The sequence below is a fragment of the Zalophus californianus genome, chromosome 1 (genome assembly GCF_009762305.2).
Source record: "Zalophus californianus isolate mZalCal1 chromosome 1, mZalCal1.pri.v2, whole genome shotgun sequence".
NCBI lineage: Eukaryota > Metazoa > Chordata > Mammalia > Carnivora > Otariidae > Zalophus > Zalophus californianus.
The window spans coordinates 103,630,591-103,644,326 of record NC_045595.1 but is presented as its reverse complement, the minus strand read 5'-3'; the positions used below and the strand labels follow the sequence as shown (position 1 = coordinate 103,644,326).

The 13,736-nt window shown below is 38.2% G+C and overlaps 1 protein-coding gene across 3 annotated transcripts in view; it reads right to left on the bottom strand.

Annotated features, from left to right (window-relative positions):
- The window catches only part of AGTR1 (angiotensin II receptor type 1), a 46,369-nt gene extending 33,359 nt beyond the window's left edge, over positions 1 to 13,010 (bottom strand). Inside the window, exons 1-2 of one of the 3 annotated variants that reach the window (XM_027581718.2) lie at positions 12,743 to 13,010; positions 3,001 to 3,084 (exon numbers count right to left, since the gene is read on the bottom strand). The gene's annotated coding sequence lies outside the window, so the exon portion shown is untranslated. Of the gene's footprint in view, positions 1 to 3,000; positions 3,085 to 12,565; positions 12,689 to 12,742 lie in introns of those variants that run through there. The other 2 variants (XM_027581717.1, XM_027581719.1) reach the window with 2 other exon arrangements.
- Between the last annotated feature and the right edge of the window lie 726 nt (positions 13,011 to 13,736).

The window sequence follows — 13,736 nt, the reverse complement described above, 5'->3', positions numbered from 1 at the left end:
ATAATGGGATCATATTAGTGGAAAAATGGTGACTAAGAACTTTCAGAATATACTATAACAGGTGGTGATTACATTAATTAAAAACTGAAAACAAACTACTGTTCTCTGTGATACATATAATTTGGAAACAAAAATAGAGACTTCTAATATCTTGTGCATTTCTATAAAAAGAGAAAAAAAGAAATAAGTCATCTAATACTTATTTTGCTTGGCTCTTCAATTTCTGAAAAAAACGTTTAAGTCATCTGTAGTTACGTCAATACAATTGAGACATATCTATCATTGCAGGAAAAAAATCTCACAGAATATAAAGAATAAAAAAATATGTGGGTCTTTAGACATGATCCTACATCTTTTCTAGTTTTGTTTACTTGGAGATGTCAATGATGCAGATAAAAATACCAACAGCTGTATATTAGTTCAATATAATTTCATGTACCTCTTCTCATGATTTTTAAGAAAACAAGAACCTCTAACCTTAGAGTGTACAAAAGATACTTAATACCATGTATTTTACTATGCAAATGAAAAAGAAAAAAGTACTGTGAGAACTATATACTAGATAACGTACCGCTGAGAAAATTAGAATTTAAAAAATACTTTTTGTTTTAAAGATTTTATTTATTTATTTGACGTACAGAGACACAGTGAAGAGAGGGAACACAAGCAGGGGGAGCGGGAGAGGGAGAAGCAGGCTTCCCGCAGAGCAGGGAGCCTGATGCGGGGCTCGATCCCAGGACCCTGAGATCATGACCTGAGCCGAAGGCAGTCGCTTAACCAACTGAGCCACCCAGGCGCCCCTTAAAAAACACTTTAAAATTTCCAAATAAGTTAAAAAGAGTATAAAAATTTCTTACCAAGTAACAATGGAAGTCCATTTCAATTATTAGTAAGTTGTTTATAGCCACAGTATCATAGAAATTTCTATGAAATGTTGTAAATCTGTGCTGGCCAACAGTGTAGCCACTAATTATATGTGTCTATTGGAATACTTGAAATGTGGCTAGCACAACTGAGGAACTGAATTTTTAATTTCGCTTAATGATAATTAATTTACATTTACATTTGAATAGCCACACATGGCACATGACTACCATACTGGACAGTGCATGTCTACAGATTTTAAGCCACTGAATATGGTCTTTATTTATTCTTTGAAATGTCCTGGTTTTCCTCATTTGTCCTAAGTAGATTTCAACTTAAATTCTTTGGGTCCTATAAAACAAGCTCTGAAATGCTGTTTACACATTACTGGTTTAAATCAATAAGAGGTCAGAGTTCTTTAGTTGTAAGTTGGTAAAACGGGCACTGCAACGTTCAGAAGCCCGGAACATACCTTTCGTATTTCAGTAGAGTGCCCATGGATTGGGATGGGGCCCTAGAGATTATTTTACAAGAAACCAAAAGCAAAGTTGCTAGTTAGTGGCAGAATATTGGTGTAGCATCAGTTCTTTAACCAACAAAAAATAACTTCTTTGAATTAAGCATGTTTTGCCTATTCATCCGTAATTTAATGGTTTGAAAAGTTTAAGATTATAGTGTTTTTTTCACTGTTTTGTTATTTGTAAGCAAAACATCATATTATTTTGAAAGTTTTGCTACAAATGTGTGACTGTTAGAAACTGAGAGCTTCCAAAACAGGAGAAGGGAGGCTGTTCACAGAATCATTTTCGTCAGGAACCCCCCTGGATCACTGTCTTGATTCTTCTGTTATAAGGCTGATGGAATATTATGGACAGAGTTCCTTCTGCTCAGGACTCTTTGGATATAAAATAAAGCATCCTATTTAGGACATATATTTCAATGTACTTTTTTAGAGCTGGATTTTTGCTGAAAACATGTACAGCCCAGATTTCTAAGCTTAACTACACCTCGAAAAAGCAAACAAACCCCCCCCAAACCTAAAGATTTCCAGTGACAGAACTCTGTAGAATGTTACTATTTTTGTCTCCAAGATTAAAGCAATCCTAAATAGTTTCCTAATACTACCGTGGAGTGCTTCCAGCAACTGTTTCGCATTTGCCAACGAAACAGAGAAGAATAAAATCACCTCTAACATTTCTCTACGCACCCACCACCTAGCCTATCTATCTTATGCTTTGATAAAATGTAATCACAATATATTGAGAAGGGGACAAGCTATTCTCTTTATTCTCCCTGGAGGGACTAGGGAGTGTCTCCCCTGTTAATTTAGGAGGTTGAGGACTTGTTCCTTGAGCTGAGTTTTTGTGAGGAGAAAAAAAAACTTTTAATCTGGAAAATCCAGGAGTCTTTTAATGAAAAATATCAGGCAGGGCCACATGACAGGAAACAGATGCACAGAGCAGTCTCTGATTACCAATGCTGCCCTCTCAGATTCTGAGTGTAATGCCCAGCTGCATGACTCCATGGGATTCATGCCTACTAGAATGCTAGACTGTAGGTATTAAAGGGTACCTTGTCTCCAATTCCACATTGCCCTTCTGCCTGTATCTTATGGGAGTAAGGGAAACTTTTGTAAGAATGAGACTCAGAGACATCTGGATTTTCTGAAGGTGAGCAGGTCAAGTTTTAAGGTTTATGGTCCTTGGACATATGGTCTTTGGACATGTGCTTCTGGAAGTGAGTGCTTCATAGAGCCCAAATCCCCCATTGGGTGCCTGAGGAGAGAATACAATCATTTCCTTCCTGGTTCTCTGAAAGCCCTACATAGTATGAAGAACAATCCACCACTGGCCACAAGGAGATCCTTGCCAAGGGGCTGCAAATCTCTCACATGGTTTACATTAATAGATGAATATCATGGTAATTCTAACATTGTTTACATTTAAAATTATATAAATATATATGTTCTTAAGCTGCATATAAGGGATGAGATAAGACTGGAATTTCATTCTTTTCTGCTTCCTCTGTTTCTATCTTTAGACAATGGTGTATGTGGCTTCTTGTGCTACCTCCACTGTTGACATATTAGAGAAGAACCACTGACAGATAGAGTGCCATAGCTGTAAGACATGTTACCTGGATGCAGAACTTCTGGGGTGGCTTTCGTGTCTTATTCAGATGAAACCTCGGCCATTTAGACCAATTTATCATGTATTCAATCTGAAAAGAAAAAAAGATTAATGGGATTCACTGAATATGGTCAGATTTTCATTTTTTAACTGGCAGAGTAAGTATTAACACTACATCTTGAATGTGTTTTTGAAGGGAATGAAACCATATCAAGGATGTGTTTGTCCTTATGTAGAGTTAGGCTGTACCAAGTGGCAGTCTGTCAGATTTCATCTTCTTCCTGGGTATAGTCAACATCTTCCCCCATACCCTTGTAGATACACATTACAGGAGAAAAACAATGTTTTTGGGTAAAATAGTACAATCTTATTCTCAGACACTTCTGTAGACATAACTACTAGTATAAGAAATATCATAATAGATTAGATACTCACTTGTGAATCTATAAACTTTGATAAATGATTCCTTTTTAATATAAACCTATATGTGTTATTGCACAAGAATTGGAAAAAAAAATCTTTTTAAGAGATCTTTTTTTTCTGTACGTCTGTTTTTGTTTCTCAGGGTAGTGATACATGCTTGTGGTATAAATGTCAAGTTATAAAAGAGTATAAAAATAAAACTTCATGTCTCCTAGCCTTGTGTAATGGTCTCTCAGTTCCACTTCCTAGAGGTACTTACTACTAACACTTTCATATGTATCCTTTTAGGACTTTTATTTTATTATTTTTTTAAGATTTTATTTATTTGACAGAGAGAGAGAGAGGGATCACAAGTAGGCAGAGTGGCAGGTAGAGGGGGAAGGAGAAGCAGGCTCCTCACTGAGCAGGGAGCCCGATGTGGGGCCTGATTCCAGGACCCTGGGATCATGACCCGAGCTGAAGGCACACGCTTAACCGACTGAGCCACCCAGGCGCCCCCTTTTAGGACTTTTAAAAAAGGACACACATGCATACAAATGTGTATATCCACATTTTTTCATTTTATACATCATACTATTCTGTTCTTTGCTTTTTTGTTAAACTTAATATGGCTAGAACTATCTATACTGTATACATACATCTGCCTCATTTATTTTGATGACTATACAATATTTCATTCATTGCACGGATACATGATGATTTATTCAACCAGGCCCCTATTACTGGGCCTTATGGCCTTCTTTTTTTTCAGTTTCCCTTTTTGGCTGCTTAAGAACATGCCTCAATGATCCTATTTATACATATGCATTTTTTTAAAGCTATATATCAGTAGAAAAGTTTCAAAATGATTGTTAAAGCAAACTGTATAGTCCATGTTTTTGAGAGATACTTAAAAAAATGTCCTCTATAAAGGTTATACTAATATATGATGCTAACAACCTGGCTTTTATCAAATCTCAAATTTTTTTTCTCAGTTTGATAAATGAAAAGTATATATTTGTCTTGATTTGCATTTCTTTAGTTATGAATGAGGTTGAGTTTATTTTTTTATTTTTTGTAGTTATTCTTCTACTAGTTTTCCCAGTAATGGCCTTTGCTCATTTTTCAATTGGGTCGTTGCCTGTTTCTCATTTTAAAGAGCTTATGTTATGTTAGGGAAACTAGCGTTTTATGTGTAATGTGTGGCATATAACTTTCCCAAGTTCCTGTTTATCTTTTGACTTTGTTTATGGTCCTTTTTACTATATGATCATTTTAATTTTTTTATGTAGCCAAATTAACCAGTAATTTCCATTATGGGTTTGGGGGACATATTTAAGTAAGAAATTTTTTAAATCTGAAGAGTTATTCAAAAAGACAACAGGTATAGTATAAGTTACTTTTTAAACCACAATGTATACCAACTTTAATATAACATTCTTATTTGGAATGATTTTGGCATTAGAAGAATCTCTTTTTAGCCCTGCATTTCAGTGGTTTTGTTGTCATAGCAATAAGACATTTCTCACAAGATTATTTCTCTTACAAGAAATACCACCATGGTATAAACCTTGTGAACTCCTGTAAGGCGCTAGGGTATCTTAGGAAAAAAAAAAATCAGAGAAAGCGTCGGATTTGCCAGTATCCTTCCCTACAGAGTTAGTAGCAGTTGTCTAAAGATCTGAAATCTAGAGTTAGTTGGAAGGAAAGTAATAGATGTTCTGAGACAAACAGAAAGTAAGACGTATAAAAGTAATAGAGATTTTGAAAGCACACACCAAAAAATAAGGGAAAGAAAAAAGTCACTTTTGATCTTGGCCTTGATCTTAATAGCTCTCAAAAGCTTTTAGGATTTGTTATATATTTTTCCTAGTCTTATCTGGTTTACAAAGATGCAGACATTTAAAAAATATATCAGTGATTTTAACCACACATCAGTGCTAATATTACTATTTTCATTAGAACACCAATGACCCAAGTAAGTCCATAATGGCAACTTGACAAGAATCTCCCAAACACACACACACACACACACACACACGTTGGATCACACTCCTGATTTTTGTTTTTATATTGCTCTATTTACTTATGATATCTTTCCTTGCCATGAAATATTATTAAATATGTAAAAATGACTATATAATGTCCCATCATATGGCTTAATCTAATAGGAACTTAAAAGAATAGTTTTGTGTTTCTCTTAAAAATTTATTCTATTAACCCAGTAGATCAAATGCCAAAACACATTCAAGAAATCATTACGTAGGAATCACATCCGATTCTTTTCCATTCCTGATAAAGTGGCAGCAATTAACTGTGTGAAGGTTAAGGGCTGGGATCTATCATGGTACAATGTGTTTTATGTGAAGTGACATCATTTGAACAGAAAGATTACTAAAGCTGGGTTAATGGAACATTCTTGTTCTAGTGGCATACTGCACAGATTTAGAAGCATGTAAAATGCATTTGAATTGGATAATGAGAAGAGTTTGGGTCAAAATGTGAAGAAAAGTGTATGTGATGATAAAAGTATAAATGTATGCAGTTTACTGGTAGAAATGCTATGTTTTTCTATTTATTTAGAAGAAAACCTTGTGCAGATTCTGTGCAGCAGCAGTCACAAATATTTGGGCTCAGTGAGACCAGCAGGACTGTAAAGGGTCATAAGAGAATCACTGGTATTTGATCATTTATTAGCTCTAAGAAATTCTGCTGCTATGTGCAGTATGTCTCCTGGGCACTCCCACCGCGCTAGGCCCGTGCAACTTGGCATTATGGCAGCCCTGGGTTGATTGTGTCCTAAGCCATAAGTTACAAATTAGACACTGTACTGTTAGTGCTGCCTAAAGTTCCAGATCTAAGCAGCTGGAGAAGTTCCATCTCCCAAGGATGTCCCTTTATCACTGAGAAAATTGTAGCTGCTCAGTCATGTTGACACACCTCTCCTCTCAAACATGATCACAGGGAACCCAGACTCACCTCTGTCTTTTGACCAACATCAATGAACCCCTGTCAGAACAACAGGCTTTTGGACAGATCCAACTGACAGCTCTTGGAGAATCTACATGCACTAGGAGAAATTGTTCAGAGACTCAATCATCTGGGGAGTCACTGGCTTAAAAGAAGTCACCATTTGCTTGCAGACTGATTGATTAGTAACTATATTCAACTAGTTTTGTGAACCATGGTTGTAGATAAATGTTCATATTAAAGCTGAAAGACTGTTATATAATTTGAGTTGGAAGGCTGAATAATTTGTGTAGGTAGGGAATCATTTGTTCAAGAGAAAACTTTTTTTTTTAATAGCATCAGAACACCAAAAGGTAAAAAGAGTAAATTTTAGGTAAGTTATGAGAAAACACAGAGATATCAAATCTTAAGTTTTAAATAATGAGCTGTTATGGTTTTAGTATTTATTTTCCAACTAAAGAAGGAATTTTTAGAATCCTTCATTATTACACTTAAAGGTAAGATGACAGGCAAATGTTACAACTAAAATGGAATAGATCTTGTTTTTTTTCGATGAAACAGAACTTGATTTCAAATTATAATGTTAAATAAATTCTCAAATAATTAGGTGGCCTTAAAAAGCAGGCAGCCAAATGTAGACAGTGTGGAGTGGCAGCTAAAAGCACAGGAATCAAAATTCCTGTGTTTAAATCTTTACCAGTTACCACATTTGGGTGGGTTACTTATCTCATTATTACTCAGTATCCTAATCTATAAAATGAGGATAAAGCAGTGCCTATTTTATAGGGATGTTGTGAGGATTAAATAAAAACAATATTAAAGGCTGAATGTGTTTGGCATATTATCTGTGCTCAATAAATGTTAGTTTTATGTAAAAATGTTAGTTTATTAAAAAGCCAATAAAATAACCTCTAGGTAATCATTCTATCTTTTAAAAGATTTTATTTATTTGTGAGAGAGAGAGCAAGAGAGCGCACAAGCATGAGTAGGGGGAGGGGCAGAGGGAGAAGCCAACTCCCCCTTGAGCAAGGAGCCCAGTGGGGCTGGATCCCAGGACCCTGGGAAATGACCTGAGCTCAAGGCAGAGGCTTAACTGCTGAACCACCCAGGTGCCCTAGGTAATCATTCTAAACAAGGCCTAGGTGCTGTACACTTGGACTCCTCTAACTTCACTGTGCATTTGAATCACCTGAGGATTTTGTTAAAATGCAGATTCTTGTTCAATGGGTCTGGGTGGAGTTGGAAAGTCTGCATTTCTCACAAGCTCCCACATGATTCCCATGATGCTGATCTTTGCCTTGACACTTGAGGTAATTGTGGATGGTTGCTACTAATTTATAGTACAGTGGTTCTCAGTAGGGACAATGGGAATAAGTAAAGTTTAGACAATATATACGGATTTAAAATGTCTCCCAGGTAATTGTAAAATGCTTGCCCTACCTTTTCCCTAATGCCCGAAGAACCACTGATTTGCCATTTCAACTTTTGTTCTGTTTCTCCTTTTCTTATTCTTTCCTCCACTTTCCCCTTGCCTTTACAGCTTTAGACTAAAAAATAGTATTAGTAGTTAGTTCCCCAATTAGTAAGAGTGAAGCATCAATTTCAAGTCATTTTATTGTGTCTAATAGGATACTATACTCAAGGAGGTTAGGAAAATGGTTTCTCTCTAGTGTATCTCTTCTAAATTATAGGGATTTGAAAAATGTATTTAACATTTTCCATGGCTTTAGCTGAAAACAAATAATAAGCAAGCAAGAAAGTGATTTGTGGAGCATTTAGTAATAGAATACAAGGATGCATTGGATGTGGTGCATATATTATCAAAGGAGGTATACTCCCTTAAGGAAGGGAAAGTTGTGGAAGTGGCTGGAATCAAACAATGTGACCACATTAGACATTTCACCTGGTCTGAAAAGTAGGACGGAAGGAGGCTTGTTTTAAAATGGCCTCCCACCCCAGTGTCACTGAGATGCCTGGAGAGACTCATATCCAAATATGTACTTAGCTTGACCAACATCTCTCTAGGGCAAAGACCATTTTTATACTTCCGTGTTCTTAAGGAGCTAATATCACTCAGATCCATAGTATTCCCTCTGTAAGTATCTTCTATTGTTGATACATTTCATACATATAATTCTTTATTTTCCAAGGTAGATAGAGGAGCTTTGATTAATATTAATTGGTAAATATCTAAAGACATCGTAGAGAGCAAATTAGCAATCATAAACTATTTTTTTAAAAGATTTTTATTTATTTATTGAGAGAGAGAGTAAATGATAGAGAGCATGAGAGGGAGGAGGGTCAGAGGGAGAAGCAGACTCCCTGCTGAACAGGGAGCCCGATGTGGGACTCGATCCCGGGACTCCAGGATCATGACCTGAGCTGAAGGCAGTCGCTTAACCAACTGAGCCACCCAGGCGTCCACATAAACTCTTTTTAATAGTACACAATCATATATGTGTTCTCCAGTATTCTCACTCTGAAGTTAACCATTCAAAGTACTTAAATCCACTGATCTAAATAAGTTTTAACATCATTTGGTGAAGAATAAAACAGCTTATATGTGTATAAAGTGAACAAGAAATCATATAAAACTTGACCCAGACTGAATGATTATTAATTCCATGATTTTAAATTTTAAGGACATTTAGACTTAGGACTTGGAATATGAAGGCACAATGTGATTAGGAAAAACAAAGCATACCCATGTCTTCACCCATTTTCTAAACTATTAAATGTTAGAAAAGTAATTAAATGTGAGACTAGCAACACAATTTAAAATATTCTTAGATATAGGAAGGAAACTCTGGTAATCTCTGGCAAATTCTAGACATTTATTTCTACTTAAGACATTTGGATGATGCACCTATTTAGGAACCAGACAAATAAAATCTTCTAAATTGAGCTATAAGAATAATGTAAAATACAGAAGTCATATGGTATTTACAGCATATAGTGAATTCTGTTAGTAAAATATTTGAAAGATTGATTTTAACACTCAAAGGAATTGTTTTCCCTTGTAACCATCTGCTACAGAGAATAAAAAATCAGATAGCAAAACTTTCAATGTTAATACAACGACTAGTATCAAGATTCACTTGTCATTTCTATGACTATATTTTGTTTTCTATTTCCAATTGTCAAATTTCTCATTAAAATAACCACGGACTAATAAAACATTTGGCAAATGTATAACTCATGTATAGCTCTTTAGTTGTTGATTTTTTTGTTTTTTGTTTTTTTTGGCTGTGATTTATTTTGGATGTATTTTAGAGCTTTAATAGGGTAACAGTAGTCATTTGTCAAATCAGTTGAATATTACCTTAAATCCCTATAGATACTCCTTGATTTAAGATAGCTTTATATATTAAGTCATCGAAAAGTTGAATTTTGGTAGCTAAAATTCATATAATTAATAAAAAAAGTAAAATGACAGCTAAATTTAGGCTGGAAATGGAACAAAACTTACTTTTGTTTATGGGAACTTTGATACACTATTTTAATAAGTAACCACATGGCAAGGAACACAAACCATGCAATCCAGTGACTTTTAGGCAGTTTTGAAAGGGATGGCTTAGAACTATTTTGAAGAAAAATAACAGCACTTTTCAGTGGCGATGAGTTTAAAAGGTGACTTGTCCAGTTTACTAGATAACATGGAAGAAGAGCATTCCTAACCTGGCCTTGACTGCTTTGTCATAGTTTGCTGGTCTGGCTCTACATTTGTTATTTGCCACAGTGTGTCTTTAAGACAGCTTTCTAATCTTTACAACACTTGGATTTACTTCAAACACCTAAATAAAATATCTTAATTTGCTAGCTTACTTGGGAGACTCTCTGGCATAGCCCAGTCATGACTGAGCAGGCAAAGCACTAGGTAAACTAATGAGTGTGGGGCTAAAGGCTGGGAGCCTGCATCAGGCAGCCAAAACACGCAAGTGTTATGGGACTTAGTCTAGGTTCCTGTAACAAATTTGAAAACAAAATACAGCAAATCTGTTATTTGCTTGAAAAGGATGTGGCACAGATAAAACTACAGAAAACATGCGTCATACCTTTAAACTATTAGTTTTAGACTTTTCTCAGCTAAGTATTTTACCAGGGCTTTCGTAAGTAGCAGATTAAATTTTTTTTCACTCTTTTTCATCCTGCATAGGGCAAATAATTAGTGATGGTAGCAACAACAGTAATAAGCAGCTGCAACAAACCAAAAAATGTACACACACACACAGACACACACACACACACACAATTCTTACCTCAAACTAGAAAAAAAAAACCACAGTGTAAGAAACCTGGACAATGCACAGATTATTTCTTTTTTGAACACTGAACCAGGGTTAGAGAGTGACAGGAAAGATTTAGGCTTAGAACTCTTGGGATGGGGAGCACTGGCGAAGCAAAAGTGACCGAAAGGCACTTTATACATCTCAAGGCAGCTAAGTCTTCCTTTGGCATCAGTGGAACCAGTGGAAGAAAACCAGCTTTCTTCTGAGTTGGATGATGGAGCATTTGATTCACTTTAAGGTCAAAGAAGAGCCTTACCAGAAATGGAGGTTTCATGATGGGCACAAATAACAATGAAGTCAGGAAAAAAAAAAAAAAAAAAAGAGAGAGACAGAGGAGATGACAGATTTGACACTAATAACTGTGAAACTTTAACAAATGCTGAGACCTGGCAACTGGCGGTACACTCCCTGAGCTATAAACCAGGTTATGGGAACTGCCAGCCATAATCTGGGGTAGGGGGGAGAGTTGGACTTTTGGAGCCAGCACTGGAAACGTAATGATTTTCAGAATAGATAATTTACCAGGACAGTTTAAGAGTTTTGAGAGTCCCAAACATGGGCTAAATGGGTAATTATTTTAGACTATTATTTTTTTACGCAAATAACTAGGAAACAAAAGGAATCAAGGAATTTTATCACTGGAGGGAACCTCAAGGGCAGGGGCCTGAGGTTCGGAGTTGTGAAATAACTCTCCCAACAGTACACAGCCGTTTAAGTGGGTCTTCCCATTCCCTGCTCCTGGCGCTTCCCTGCCCCTCCACTGTCTGCCTGTGAGGGTGGCAGAATCCACCACAACCTAACTAGAGATTATCTATGTGGGGCCTTTAGAGCTAGGGAAGCACTGCAGGAGACAGAGAAGCAGTTTCTTAGAGAAGACTTACAAAAAAGTTACAGCTTATGCTAAAGGAAATAAACCAGGACACTCAGATGGTATCTACCAAGAGAATCATGTTGGGGATGAGGTACCTTTAGGAGAAACAAGTTGCTCAACAAAGTTATAAAACAGAACAGTCGAGTCCCAGATTTCTTACATCCCTCACTGTTACTTTCTCTTCTTTGAATGACACTAGAAATAAATGTAGCTAAGTCACAAATTCGATCCCAGGAGAAAAGGAGCACCCAAACTCTTCCTGAGAAGAGAGGGCTTTGAGGGCCGGTCATGGACTTCTGATACACCACCAGAAAACAAAGAAAAGGTAAAGAAACCCCAGCTGGGTTTAATGAGCGGGGTCTCTACTAGCTGCGCAATGACAATGGGGCAGGAGACGCTCTGGGAAAGACGTGCTGAGGTCTTGGGGAGAAGTAGCAGGCTGGCAGTGTAGAAAGACTTGGCTGGAGTTAAGAGAATTGAAGAATGGGGTGCTAGAAGGTGGTGTGGAGGAAGGAAGCTAAAAAGAGCTTCTCTTAAAATCCCATCTCAGTTACAAACGTGTACTGGCTAGGGCTGTGGGGATCGGGGTGTGGAGACGCCCCGGCTTCTCCCCCTTGCCAGTCTGATGAATCAAAGGGCACCTGCGAACACCTGAAGGTGGGAGAGTTTGCTCCAGGTGGGGGCGGTGTCCAGTACCAAGGACCCAGCATTATGGTTTACAGGGAGGGGTGAGGGGGAAATGAGCTGTGCTGGGGTGTTGCCTGGGAAGCTGAGGGGGAGGTTGGGGACACTCTAAACTTCACCTTAGAAATAGCACAACTTTTAAATGGACGCCCCGCGGAGTTATACCGGCTTCTCACTCAAGATACACCGAAAGGACAAGAGTTGGTTAAAAGCCTCGGGAAGAAAGTTTACGTGGTTGCATCCCAGTTCTGAAGATATCTTGCTTGTACTCAAGAGTCTGGTCAAATCGGAATGAAATTTTGGGGGCACGCAGCGAACAGTCTCAAATTGTTCCCTGCAACCCAGGCGCCCCTCACCTGATTTGGGGAAGGGCAGCGCGTTCCTGGTGGGCGCCGGCCGGAACTAAGCTCGCTCTCTCCTTCGTCCCCGGGAGCCTACCCGCACAGCAACCGCAGTTAGGACGCCTTGACATGAAACTGATCAGCCCCGCCCCACAGCCCCGAAACCCGGCATGGGAGTCGGTGTCTACTCACCCGCGCCCAGGGCGCTGAGCCCACGTCGGACCGCAAGCTGGCAGCGCTGGTGTGGGGCTTCCGCTCGCCGCTTCCGCGTCCCTGCGGTGCGCCCTCACTCCTGGGGTTCGCTTGGGCTGCTCCCCATCAATCACCGCCCTAGCACGGCACAGCTGCTAGCCGTGCCTGTCGCCACTGCCTGGGGCCCTGGCTGACAAGAGCTGGAATCATCCGCGATGGGGCAGCTCTGAATTTATAGCGAGGGGCGTTGCTCCTCCGTAGGTTCCAGGGACGAGGCACTGTTTTGCATTCTCTCCTCCTCCGCTCCGCCTCTGGAGACCCTCTTGGCCCAACCTCCTCCTCCTCCAGATGCTGACGGAAGCGGGAGGATGCCACAATCATACCCCAGTGTCACCTATCAGATCTGTGCGCACTTGGTTCAGAACTCTGCATTGGGGAGGGTCGCGAAATGGGAGAGAGCTGGGGGTACAGGAGAAACAGTTCACGCCGGAGATAAATGTTTCCCAACTATTTTTTTTTTTTAAACTTGGATAAACTTGGAAAACTTTTTAAGGAGGAATTAGCGAACTTCTCTTTCCTGTAACTCAAACTTTGACAATACTGTTGTGGATCGTAGATACCATATATTAACTTCAGGTTTACAGAGTGAAAGGCTGGACATTTATGTCATCCTATTGGACATGCTATCAGAGTGCATGTTTAAAAGTATAAAAATAGAAAAAGTTAAAGAATAAAATATGACCGAATATTTAAGGAAGAATTAATAGAATTTCTTCACAAGCTATTCCAAAAAACAAAAGAGGATTACTTCCCAACCCTTTAGTATCAGGCCAGTATTGCCCTGATACTAAAACCAGATAAGACATCAGAAGAAAAGACAACTCAGATAAATCTCTCTTATGAATGTAGGTAAAAATCCTCGACAAAATATTAACAAATTGAATCCAGTAACATATAAAAACAATTATACACCATGATCAAGGGAGATTTATCC